Source organism: Trachurus japonicus, chromosome 11 (assembly GCF_045865225.1).
Source record: "Trachurus japonicus isolate A0001 chromosome 11, Traja_1.0".
In the NCBI taxonomy this organism is placed as follows: domain Eukaryota; kingdom Metazoa; phylum Chordata; class Actinopteri; order Carangiformes; family Carangidae; genus Trachurus; species Trachurus japonicus.
Window position 1 is genome coordinate 15,209,448 of NC_140917.1, and position 13,656 is coordinate 15,223,103.

The 13,656-nt window shown below is 43.6% G+C and overlaps 1 protein-coding gene across 2 annotated transcripts in view; it reads right to left on the reverse strand.

Moving 5' to 3' along the window:
- Positions 1-10,422, reverse strand: part of ext1c (exostoses (multiple) 1c) — an 83,189-nt gene extending 72,767 nt beyond the window's left edge. Inside the window, exon 1 of one of the 2 annotated variants that reach the window (XM_085791219.1) lies at positions 9,142-10,422. The gene's annotated coding sequence lies outside the window, so the exon portion shown is untranslated. The remainder of the gene's footprint in view (positions 1-9,141) is intronic. The other variant, XM_085791218.1, reaches the window with a different exon arrangement.
- Positions 10,423-13,656: the final 3,234 nt, after the last annotated feature.

Sequence of the window (13,656 nt, forward strand, 5' to 3'; positions counted from 1 at the left end):
GGATTTTTAACTGTCACAATCCCTCTGCAGCTTGAGCTTATGAAGAGGAAAATTGAGAAAGAATTAAAGTCATCACTCGGGCAAAAAGTTATCCAACCCTGATTAGCTGTATCAAAACCATCTCCTCATGAAGTCCACCTTGCCTCTATCTCTGTCCCACCCTGGCATCCAAATTCCTGTGGAAAACAAGATGGATATATAACTGTCGACATGTGCTGTGCCAAGATGTGCGCCGACTTCTGGAGTAGTCTTTTTGCGATAGTATGTTAAACCTGGAGCAGCAGAGGGGACGAGATATTATCATGCTCTTCAAGCTCCAGTTGAACGGAGCCAGATACAGTTGAAGTGCAGTGGAGGAGAAAATAAGAGAGCGTTTAGCATCTGAAATGGAGATTTGGAACGGCGGAGGGAAAACAAAGGCATTTTATGGCTCTGAAACGTCCGTTCACCTTGGAGAGAGACCAGGGTGAAAGCTTTTTCCTGTTTCATTCGCAAAAATTGCAACGGTTTTTCAGCTTCATGTTTTCGCCAAACATCACCCCATGACACCCATACATATACAGTATACACGTGTGTGTGTGTGTGTGTGTGTGTGTGTGTGTGTGTGTGTGTGTGTGTGTGTGTGTGTGTGTGTGTGTGGAGAACACCTCACACTGAAGGGCAGTGTTCTTACTGCCAGCTGCCACACAAAGGCAGCTTTCAGGTCTCACCTGGCCGCGCTCTCTACCTCTCATTCACATTCCTCATTTCTGCCTCTTCTCCAGCCAAGCAGAAGTGATGCCTGCCTCCTCTGCTTTGCAATAAAACAAACAGCACACTGGTGGTGTGGGTAAACAATGCATCCTCTGATTTCTACACCTCCGAAAGGGCACAGGAAAAAAAAAAAACGGTTTGTGTATGAACTGAAGTCCTTTTTACTACGGATTATGAATGTGTGCTATATGTGATGTCGTGAAAACCGCAGCTTTGGAAAAAGTCATTAAAAAACTGTTGATTTTTGCATAGATTAACTACACCAGTGGTTGCTTTTTGTGCTTTTTTTTTTGGGGGGGGGGGCTTTAACTGATAGACAGGAAATGGGGAGGCAGAGAGACGGGGAATGACATGCAGCAAAGGGCACACCTGGCGGATTCGAACTGAGGCCAGCTGCGGCAAGGACGGTAGCCTCTGTATATGGGGCGCCTGCCAGCTAAACAGCAACCCTTCTCAATGCATTTTTAATTGAATGGTCATTCAGCACCGAACTGAAAGCATGGGGGGCTAAATCTTTCTTCTATCTGGGGACGGATCCCCTTTGCCATTAGTTTTTGCCATGGATGCCCTCTTTTAAAGGGAGAACTATACAAGCTAACCCTCCTCCTGGCCATGTGCTTAACGAAGACAGCAAGAAAGCAATCCATGGAGTGTTGGATAACATTAGGTATCATACATGATGTTACAACGTGTATATTTGTGAAGTCTTTTCTGTCATAACCAAGAGATTATGGGTTACAGGGCACGTTTGTGTTGCAGTGCCACAGAGACGAGAGCTGGGACACCGGGTCGGCAGCACTGATCTTGCAAGGTTGGTTTTCGGCAAAGAGATGCTATACGTTGAAGGCAGAGAGCCTCCATTCTCCCTCTAACAAGTTACAAGTCATTTATTAAACCATCACAATTATTCCAAAGCTGTTTAATTGTAGCATAATTAAGCTAAAAATCTTGCATAGTTCCTCTTTAACGTGCAATCAGACTGAGATGGATGGATACAAAAAAAAGGAAAAAATATTTTCAAAACACTGTATGCCACGTCATGCGTTTGGAACCACTGAAGTAGAGTGTTTTTTTCTTCTTTGTTAATGCAACATGGACAAACCAAGTGAGCCAAGCAGTAAAACATCTGAGAGGGGATACAAGAAAAAAAAATATTTCAGACTTGACACCCCAGAGAGAAAAACTGTGGATAAAGTCGCACTGTTAGATGAATGCTGTTTCCAATGAGGCCCCAACTTCACTCAGACCTGATTTTTGTGACTGCACTAGTCCTTGACAGTGTGGCTTTGGCTCAACTGTAGCAGCAGCAGCCTCAGCAGACTGGCGTCTTTATTTAAATGGATTTTAACTGTACGTGTGTGAACACAGCGGCAAGCGTCTACCACACTGCACCAGATAATTCGGGCCGGCTGATCCGCCTGTGGAGACGGTAGAGGGTTTGGTTTTTGGCACTATCCTCGTTTCTCACTTCTCTGGCTACAACTGTGGCCGCCTAAGCAGCAAGCAATCCATGATTGGGGGAAGAAATAGACACCTGGGATCCCATTGCATACTCCTCATCAATAATTCACTCGCTCCTTTAGTTAAGGCATTGATTTTCCTTTCTTTACTTTTTTTCCCCGCCCGTGCTTTATATCCCCTGCCACCAACGCATACAATTACACTTCAATCTTCCTCAGGATACACTCTGCTGAGAGATGTGTACCAGCGCTGTCCTTGTGATTTGTGGTTGTGGGGATAATTGATAGCGATGGCAGGAAAGTGTAATAGAAAAGTGATGGAGGGCATCATTATGATGATGGTAATGTTGATGGGCATGAGGAATTTATTCCATCACCTTATCAAATCTAATGCCAACTCATTTCACATAGGGACGCAATTGCTTTTGTCCATCTTACTGCAGTTGTCGTGCTAAAATAAACGTCTACTTTGGATATTTACATTGATTTAAAAGTGCCGAAGTCTCACTCTATTACAGTTGCATCAACAACAGGAGGAGTTTCCACTTCCATGACTTAAACTGCAATTTCACAATAAGACACTATCATTAAAAGCAACCTTCCTTTGCCACTCTTCATTCCATGACACTTATCCAGTGCTGGCATATTTCTGAGGCAGTGAGGTTTTATAGGTTTAAAGGAGGACAGAGAATTATATGTGAAGATATTATTACAGGACATTAGCACATGAAACTACATTTTTTTTAAATAACAAAGCAGAAATAATCCATTCCTTCATCTTACAACCTGAAAGCTACCAGTGTGTGAAAGCCTCCGCTGTACACTGTTCATCTCTACCATCCTTCTCTTTGTGGGCAAGGACAAACTGTACAAAGGAAGTCTGTGGCCATTAACAAGGAGAAACAATGATGAAGGTAAGCCGGTGAAACTGCAGGGCAAGTCTGGACCTGACCGTGGCTGCAAATCAGCCAGAAGACACACATCTATGGACACACACATACAGGTGAAAAGTGGCTTTAAGTGGGGAGAGTAGTCCCTCTGTCATGGATCAATGATGGATCATTATGGTTGGGTGAGTAGCACTGGGGGAAAAAAAAAAGCCACAAGGCTCATTGAGTCGAGGGGCCTGAAGGTGGCAGACCAGGGTTCAAGGAAAGGTGAGGTCAGGACTCAAGCTTTACAGTTCCACCTCATGTCATTTGTTTCCCAGCTACACCTCAATTTTCTTACTTGTCCCGCCTTCCGTCATTCCTCCCTCCCATTTTCTCCTCTCCCTTTTCTAAGCCAAGTGGAGCTTCCCATTTAAAAACAATACCAGTTTAGTCCTATGTTCCTTTTTCAATTATGCCTGCTTCATCCTCAGAAGGGGGGGTGGGAGGGAGAAGAGGGGCGCAGAACACTTAATCACAGGCGTGAGGAATACACTCTGCAAGGCCAACAATTCTTTGATCATTTGTTCGCCTTGAGTGCAAAGAAACTTCGAGGAGGGTTCACTCAGAGTGTACTGAACAAGCAATTATGTCAACACTTGCGGAGAGAAAATTGTGTCAACACTGCAAAGAGGAGGAAAAAAGTATATGACAACGCATTAAAAAATGCTTTAAAGTCAGTTAATGTAAAGTGGCAGGTGGATCTTGTATCATCAGAGCAAGACAAACGAACTCTTCTACACAATGTTCCTATCAGCAAAGAAAGTATCCCTCACCTCACTTTACCTCTCTGATATTCTACCGTTTCAACGTTACACTCCTACGCCTCATACAAAACAAGACAATGGTCATTTTAAGCATTTTTCTGAAGTAATTCATTTTTAGGTTGTTGTTCTTTTGCGAGGGAGTTATGCAACCAGAGAGAGAGTGTTCAAACAGCTGCAACTTCTCTGCAAGGTAACTAGTGCTCCACTGTTGTGTGGAGAAAAAATATCAGATCACAGTTACAATTGACTGGCTTTATTGAAATAACACCACTTTGTTTTGTCTGGAGCGAAAACAGACACTGGGATTGCTCCTCTGTTGTATTTTCTGACAAAATATTAAAGTATGAAATCACACAACGACAGAGCCAGTAACGCTGGGAGTTGCAAAATCAACCAGGACAGGAATACCATTGTTTGCAAACTTAAAGGGCTAAACCTCTTAGCTGAATATAATATAATTCGGAAGCTGAATACAGGCAGGTCAGGAGGACATGGGAAGTTCAACAGGTCCAGGGCAATCGAAGGTGAGGCAAGGACAAAGAGGCTGATGGGAAAAGAAGGGCAAAGGGGAAGATAGACTTAATGATTGATATTTCATGGGTGACAGCTGTACCCAATCCCTACACTTCCTGCCCTCAAGCTCTTCCTCTCCGAGGGCCTTAAGGGCTTCCCTCAGCTTTTTCTACCTGCTGCGGGTTTTTACACAGAACTACACTATTAAGTCATTCAGAGAAATGGAATTGAAATTTGTCATCCCATCTGGCTCCCTTGAATTGTGTTTACACAGCGGCTTATTCAACTGTGGTTATGCGGGTTTGCCGGGCTTTGATAGAAAATGAAAACTGACATGCTCAGAAATGGATGTCACTGATGATGGCCTTCTGCGGGAAATTCAGCTTTTGTCAGTTTGTGTTTTCCTTCCACCAAATGCTGTTTATAAAGAGATGCATGTCTTTCAGGGACAGATTGACTTTATCCCTTATTTGTTCAATTTTCTGTTTTCTGGCCATACAGTGCCATCGCTGAGCACAAGTGACATGATAAATACTCTAAAAAGGAAACACACTATGGTTACAGTCACTGCCCAGAGAGCTAATGTAAGACAAAAAGCAGCGGCAGTAGCAGCATTATGAAGTCTGAAAATGATTCGGGTAGTGACAGAGAGCAAATTGTAAATTGACACTGGATGGGCCAAATGCCTTGTAAAATGATACTTCTATTTCTTCCCAAATGATATGGTTGTAAAGATAGTCCACCTGAATGATGGAGGCCTGCGATACTCTGACACAAATCCTGGATGATTGCACTGTACTAGTGCCAGTGTGGCAGCAGGCCGCTCAGTGTCTTTTTCTGGCTGCATGGGCCCCGAGTGTGTGCAAGCTTCTGTCTAAACTATACTTAAAGACACATCTGGCATGTGTGTTTTCACTGGCCTAAAGCTGGCGACAAATGAAGTGCACTGAAGAAAACACAAATCTTGTGGTTAGGTGAAAGGTTCAGTTGGGCTAAAATTAAATCTTGGACTCTGTCATTTCAGAGATGTGACAGTGTGAATCGGGACCAGAAGATAGCCCCACTGGGTTGTTTGTGTAATTGCAGTAATTCCCATCTTGCTTCACTTGAGATTGTTAAAATGAAGTTATGTCTACGCCTACCCATCGCATATGTAACTGAACTGCGAGTATTTTGTGTGTAAATAATTTATCCTTAAATGTCTGTGGTTACTGTGGTAACAGCAAGTGTAGTCAGAAATAAACCAGAAGGGTGTATCTATTACAGTGCAGCCAAACAAACTCACTTATTAAAAGAAGTCAGTCAATAATCTGCCTTTCCCGTCAAACCATGAACACAATCTGATTTCATACTGCTCACGGTACAAGTAGTTTTCCATACAGTGTAAAAGGAGCTGGTAAGTGTGGCTGCTGCTTCTCGTTCCAACACTGTAAAAATTAAAACTCATCTGCAGTCAGAAAGTGAGCTGCAGCTGGGAAAAGGCCGTTGTTTTGTAGATGCATTTTTGATGACCCATCACGGTCTGCATCAGAAGCAGTGATAAACACACTGTGGTTTCTGTTTGCGGTTTCTTTACAATAAAAGTCACCCTCTGTTTAATGTGGAGGAGGCAGTAGGAAATGTTGGGTTTGTATTAACATCATACATGTTCACAGCGTAGAGAGTGAATCATATTTAAAAAATGAAATAAAATGATGTTGCACTGTATGTGCATGCATTCTTTCCTGTGTGTGTGTGTGTGTGAAGGCAACTTGATCCAGGGTAGTAATGGCAGACTTCAGCAGTTACAATGAAATCTACTATAGAAATAGTATCAAAATCGGGTTCTGGTTTCATGAAAATGTTAAAAGTATTATATAATTATGTATAATATATATATAATTGGACATAATTAAAGCGCCTGAAGAAAAAAAAAAGATCTACATCATAAGCTTAGAGCAAATATTAGGAGAATATAAGTGGCAGAAGTAACACTAACACGGTGGTTAGTGTAGGTTTCTTTGTTATAATGACTGCAGGGGACAGGACAGCAAGGAATCTGTGTGTGTGCCCATTAAGTCTGTATGTTTTTATTGGCAAGAGTGGTAGATGCCTGCATAATAGCAGGGTTGCATTTCCATCATTTTGGGGCTAACTACAACCTGAGCAGAAGTCAGGCTGAGTGTGTGAGGTTTGTCTGTTTGTGGCAAACCAGAGAAATCCTGCTGTGGTACAAAAAGATGAAGAAGGGGGGAAAAAAATAGCAGCCGTCTCTCCTGACAGACCTGCATTAAAGGCTTACCACTGGGATGTGATCCATGCTCTATTTTCTGTCCTCACCTACTAGTTGCCCTTTGAAACGGAGGCACTCTCGCACTCCCACACATACCATATGCATATGGAAGCTGACACATAACACAGACGCATATGCACAATTTTTTTTGTTAAACAAATACCGTTTTACAGTATAAAAGTAAAAATCTGTCCCGCCGTCTCGATGCAGGTACCAGAGTATTTTTCCATTAGCTCGACCACCTTGGAACCATAATGGCCATAAACTTAAATCAAGTGCTGGTTCTTTTACGAGGCCATTTTCGTAATACGGATAACAGCACGTTCTTCTCCACCTTAATAACACCATAGTTGCCGTGCATGGGCTGAGGGGCTCTGACACGGTTAATAAGGTGTTTACCTCAAGCTGAATGCCCTGCAATGCAACCAGCCTCCCAACCGCGCTCACATTCCAAACCCAGCATAATTACAAGCAGGGGTTGATTAATTATGTCTCAACAATATGCTGCACTCCAACGCCACAAGGGCTAATTAACAGAATGAACAAGATGGGTAGAAACAATTATTAGGGGGTTCAAGCTCGCGCTCTGAATTTGGCAGCACTGTTTACAGTCCTAAGGACAGCAAACGTGCAGATCAGGCTCTGTTGCCCCCGACAGACAGAGATCATAGCCGAGATTGACACACTGCTCTGAGCATATAGAGTGCTATAAGCCTACTGAGGACTCTGATATTGCAATTACACTGCTCTGTGTTTCGGGGTGCCTAGCTGTGCACCTGACAACACACACACAAACACACACACACACTGCAGAATCAGCGTGCAGTAAAATCCATCTGCCTTACTAACTGGTTCTGCTCGCGGTGCACCCAACCTGCAACTCATCTTATCTCTGCAGCTTGGGCCTGGAGGCAGTCCTATCGCAGAACTCAGATCAGATCGGCCTAGGAACGATCTGACCTTGACAACGTGAGGAAGATAAGCCATCTGACCCCGGGATAAGGAAGAAGACGCGGATTCCAGATGAGGTTCAATTAGCAGAGTGTATCTGTCAAATGAGACTTTAAGATATGCCAAATCTTGTGATGAAAATGTTTTTAAAATCTGTTTTCCTCCTCTGTTTTATTACTCATGGCAACAATACTGATTCCAGCACTGTAGTTTTATTTATAATACTCCTCCTTGATTCTCCAACATCTAAACATTTGCAGAAGCAGAGTAAAAACTCCATGAGGACACATGAACACTATAAGCAGTGACCCATCAGGGTTAATAACTTCTAAAGGCTGCACACTGATATCCTCAACCTCTCTAATGAATGCCTTGATTATGGTAATGTCCAGCACCTCTGGAATATGAATATTGTCTGTCTTGGCCGGCGCTTCAATGCAACAAGATTTGTGCTTCTCTTAATCACCAGGGAGGGTATTACAGAACCATCGTGAATGGAAAATCCCATTAAGACGAGGGGGCTGCCATTACAATGCAGTCATTTCATAAATCAGCTGAAATCCATGTACAGCTTGCTGTCAGGATCCACCCTCCCCTGGGAGCCTTTTTAAGGCACGTCCATGATAATGACAGCACTTTATTTGGGATCACTGAAGTCGCCATGTTTCTTTTTTTTTCCACACACAAAAAAAGAAAATAAGAAATAAAGAAAAGACAACTAGAGTCTTGTAATTAATTGCCACAATGAACTTGGGCGGCCTTGTTTGTATCTTTGGGATTCATTAAGACACGGAGCACTCATAGATGGATGTGAAAGCAGGTAATGTTCATCCGCTTCCTGAGTTATTAGCTAATATATATTGAATGCCAGGGCAGCACCCGAGACAAACAGGAGCCAGAGCAAAGTTTGTTTTGTTCTTTATGTGGACCTCATTAATAAGACATATCCTAGTTGTCTATTTGTTTTCCAACTGAGGTGTCATAGATATTTCAAAGTAGCTTTAAAGTAACTGGGAATTCTTAACAGCTCGAGATATAGTTAATCAGAATGACAGAATTAAGAAGAAATCATTCATGTTACACTATGATGCTATTCCCAAATGTCTTCCTCAGCAACCTGTAAAGGTCTAATTAGTAAATGTGCTAATACTTCATATTCAGTGTGCTTTTAGTTTAAAGTGAGTTTAATCCTGCTGGCCACGCTCTGCATACAGAAACAGTGTGACAGCTGAACTTGTGGCAACAGTCTAATATTCTTGGATGGTGGCAGAGTTATATGCAACCCACAGCTCCATCTGTCAAGTGGGAGAAGCAGATCATCTGCCAAAAGATCTCAACGTGTTGTGAAGACTTTCCAAGGCTCAGAGGGCTGCATGGGCTCAGGGCTCCGCCAGGACCCAGAGACAGCAGCAGCAGCGATATCTACAACAGTATCTGCATCAGCATTTGAACGCTACTCAGAAAATAAACATGCCACCACCCTCAGAGCATACTACCTGTCACAGAATCACAGATCCGTTGCAGGTGGCAGTAGCAGGTTCCTGAGCTGGGAGGGTCGGACCGGACTGTCCTGCTACCACAGCCACTACAGTGAGCCGCTGCTGAGCGTCCTGTCACTGCACGATTACACCAGCTGGAGAGGCTGGAGACACCAACTTCTCCTCCTCCTCCTCCTCTTCGCCTGGCGACCCCGGCTCTACGACGCGGTTAAGTCACCACAGGCTGACGCGGATACGGGCACCGTCCGGACGCGTCCATAAAAATAAATGTCAAGGCGGAGGAGTGTCCCGCCGCCCCCTCGCGTCTGTCCTCCAAATTTCCCTGATCTCTCACTCTCTGATATTATGTCGCCTTCTCCGTTATTATCCAGTCAGCACATCACCATCCTCACCAGCACCAGCAGCACCAGCACCAGTCACCTGGATTTACTGAACTGCATCTGTCACATAAACGGTCTCGTTTCGCTATATGGTAAATCAAAGTGCCCCTGTTGCACTTAATGGTGCATTTGAATTATAGGGATCCTCCGCTACTATTATGTAGGAGCTACAACCGCGACGGAATAACAAAAGCTCCTGTAGTTTCGCTTTTACCGGGTGATTCCCATCTTACAATCTAACCGGTGTGAGCGACAAAGGTGCGCTGAGCATCGCGCAAACAATACACCAGGAACTACAGTCCAAGCTGCCTCCAGGTGGAAAACACACTCAGAAACACACTCCCAGTTTTACAATCGCAACATGTGCCTCTGCCATATGTCAGCGGACAATGAAGTCCCGCTGTATTTGTAACAACACGAGCTTCCAATGGTAATTGATGCCTTTACACCAGATGATCTAAGATCCACATGAGCCGCATGAGAAACACTCTGTCGGCTAAGTCTGGACACTGACTGCGTGATAAATCTCGGCAGAAACATCGGCTCGTCCGTTATTAGCCCCACTCAGATGCATCTACAATGAACGCAGCCTCTAAACATAGACAGGAGAAATCACCCAGTACGATCCCCGCTGCGCTCCTACTTCTCCCCGACACAGAGCTCGCTCTTACCGGGTGGCGAACCACGCTCTTCCCCTTTCTGGTAATTTTCCTTTTCACACCACGGCCGGGCATTTGCGAATCAATTCAGCGTGCAAAAGCGCAGGTCTCCCCGTCGGGACATGAATGATGAGTGTGCGTGTTAAATTGTCCATTTTCCATATCTACAACAGTCCACACACGACCCGCCCCCGGGCGGTGCTGATTGGTCCAGAGGCTCCTCGACGTCTCGGTCGCACAGTAAAGAAAAACACACACATCTGGATGCGACCCCGCGCAACTGGAGCGCTCTGGAAACACCGAATTACGCGCAGGCATTGAACCGACATGGAGGAGCGTCACATCTCTCCAGGCTCCTTTAAATGCACTCTATTGTTTACTGCAGCTGGAGATAATAATCGTGCCACGTCTGTGGAAAGTATGGTTTTCAATTCACCACGCTGGGCCACCATCGTGGTGATGGGTGACACCAGCCCGGGAGGATTTTATTGTTTGAGCGTTATTGTTTTACAAGAGAGCTGTCCACCACTGACCAGTCCCACTGATGTCAATAAGGCAGCCTAAACTATTAAAAGGTGTTATTGCTCTAGAGTAAATAACATAATGTGAATGGATTCTTTATTCTTGCTCCACAGCCTATTAAGGATCTGCAGGGAGGAGGTCCAAAGAGCCAAGGTGTGTTAAAATGGACCAGTAGCAGCACTATTTTTTATTAGGCCTATTATTTGGGCTCTGTGGCTTTTTAACTGCCATACCTCGGTGCATTTAATGTGGTAGGGCATGATATTATCACGGGGAACAGAGCAGAGGTGACACAGCGCCTTTATTCCCACAGTCAAGCTGGTATTTCTGAGACTCTTGCGCCGCCCTGCGTCCGGCACAAGTCACACCCCTCACTCCACCGTTGGAGGGAGATCTTATCTCGGGATCCGTCTCCCATCCGACGCAGCGCAGCGCAGCGTTGAACCGAACCAAGTGTGAAGAGAGGCAGACTGAGCAGGAGAGACTAATCACCGAGCGACAGTGGAGAGGCTTTCTGAGGATTAGTGACAGCTGTCAGTCTGGATGTGGTTTCAGGGAAAACAACAGTGCGTCCAGAATCACCATGTCACGACTGTTTGGAAAGTGCTCCTGTCAAACCCAGACAAAGAAAATTGCATTATGATTATTATGATAATTATTACTAGCAGTAGTAGTATAGTAGCAGTGGGCATTTAAGCAAGTGCAGCCCATAAATGTTTGAAATTAGTTAAATTAAATTTTCTGTGGATTACCTTGTAAATTATTAATTTAAGATTTAAATTGCTTAAACTTCACTACACTGCAGCACTACACTCCAGTAACTAACCATTCTCCATGTCATAATCAAATTCAACATAAGGAGGGCTGAGGTGGAGATGAAAGCAAGAAAATCTAACTGAACCTTCAGAAATTTGTCTAGAGGACTTGTACACATGTAAGAATAACACTTTTCTCAAATCAAATACCAGATTCTTGTTGCAAGTTATATTGTTTTATCAGTGGCCTTTGATTTGGGATTACAACAAAATGGCCGTTATGAAATGCTATATGGGTAACCAGACCTCCATTACATAACCAGGTACATTTGATTAATGCAGCCAAACTGACTGTTTGGTATGACAACAGCTTTATGTAGAAAATATTATACACTGTTCCAATAATTAGGTCTATAATCATGCTTGGGAATCCCTAAGGGCCCCTTCATGGACCTTTGCTGGTCCCCATAAAGAACCACATCAGTAAAGGCCAATGGTCATTTGGCCTCTTTAGCTGAGTATTTCAGCTCTACATCTTTTTTTTTTCTTTTCTTTTTTTGCCTCAAAACCTAAAAGCTGCATTAGACTCCTCCCAAACCAGCCTGACCAATTTAGCCGACAACAACAAACATTATCCCTCTTCTGGAAGGAAAGGTAAGGCTTTTCTGTTATTTTTAAAGAAACAAAAGAAAGGCCAGCAGCACTCGTGTCGCTTAACATGCACAAACCGGTTTCGACAACGTCTCGAAACCAGTTTGTGCTGGCCTTTCTTTTGTTTCTTTAAATTTATCTTTTGGCCGTGCACCTCTTTAGTTTGTTCCTGAGAGTTTTGTTGGTGAGTGCGTGTTTTTCTTTGTTTTTTTCTGTTATTTTTGCCTTTATTAGTTATTAGAGAGAATGGGGTGACCGACACGCAGTAAATGATCATCCCGGTCAGGAGTCAAACCGGTGATCTCCTGAACAAGGGGCTTCGACTTTTCAGTTAGAGATCGTATGGTTGGTTTTGTTCCAGGATGCTGCTCAGCAAGCACGGATCTGAAAATTGTTATCCTTAATTGAACATGATTGCTACTAACAATTAATGCTTACTCTCCTATCTATTATTTTCACCTTTAAAAGTATAACATCTATACAACAGGAAAAACATGACATTATGCAAGGTGTTAGATTTGGTTCCTCCCTGATGTCTGAGTTTTTTTGTCTGTCATTTCAAGATACTGTACTGGATTAGTTTTTCCTGACACGCATAAGCTCAGACGTTACAGTTTTGCACCGTGTTCACACATTAGAAAACCCTGTAGAAATGTAGATGACTTTAGCTTTAACCTCAGTTCTGTGTGTTCTGGCTTCTTCCAGCCCTTCTGTAATTATCAACCCATGGAGTCCTGGGTCAAAGACAGTCGTGTTTTGTAACCCTACAAGCTTGTTAACTCCTCACCAAAGGCTTGTTTAATGCTCTGGTGCAACAACATATGGCTACTTGTCAATCCAGCGGGTTTCGTTGCCCCCCTCATTTCACACATGTATTCACGGTGCAGCTGTTGTACATGTGTTTGTGTACAGGATTGTGTTAAAGTGTGTATCATGTGTTCTCACCGCTCTGCTCCAGACTAGGGTTGCAAAGGGGCGGAAAATTTCCGGTAAATTTCCAGAAACTTTCCGGAAACTTTCCATGGGAAGTTAAGCTGGGGAATTTTGGAAATATTCCCCCAACCCCCCCCCCTCAAAAAAAAAAAATCCCTTTCAAAATGTTAAAGGGACAACGAGGAGTTTTTATTTGGTTATAAAAAAAGTGTCATATTAATGTGGATGAACTACATTACTGTTATTATTATTATTTAGTGGTCGGCTCACCCAGCATTTCCTAGTTTCGGTTTTGCGGATGCTGCCCTGTGGGTCATGGGAATAACGCCGCCGAATCGCGGTTTATGGTCGAAACTACGACGGTATCTGATCGTCTTCCAACCTCCGACTTTCATTCTTGATCAATGAAAACATTTTTGGCAAATGTTTTCGCTGTTTTCATCTTACGCCGGTCCAATTATTTCACAGTGCGCATGGAGGCTCATGGGAAATGTAGTGTGAAAACCCTTCACTTTCAAAAACTTCTCGTTGTCCCTTTAAATTAAAGGAGCCCCCCTCTTGTGCTTTGGGTTCAACAGTGTGGCCTTCAGGGTTCAAGAAATCATCTGTGCA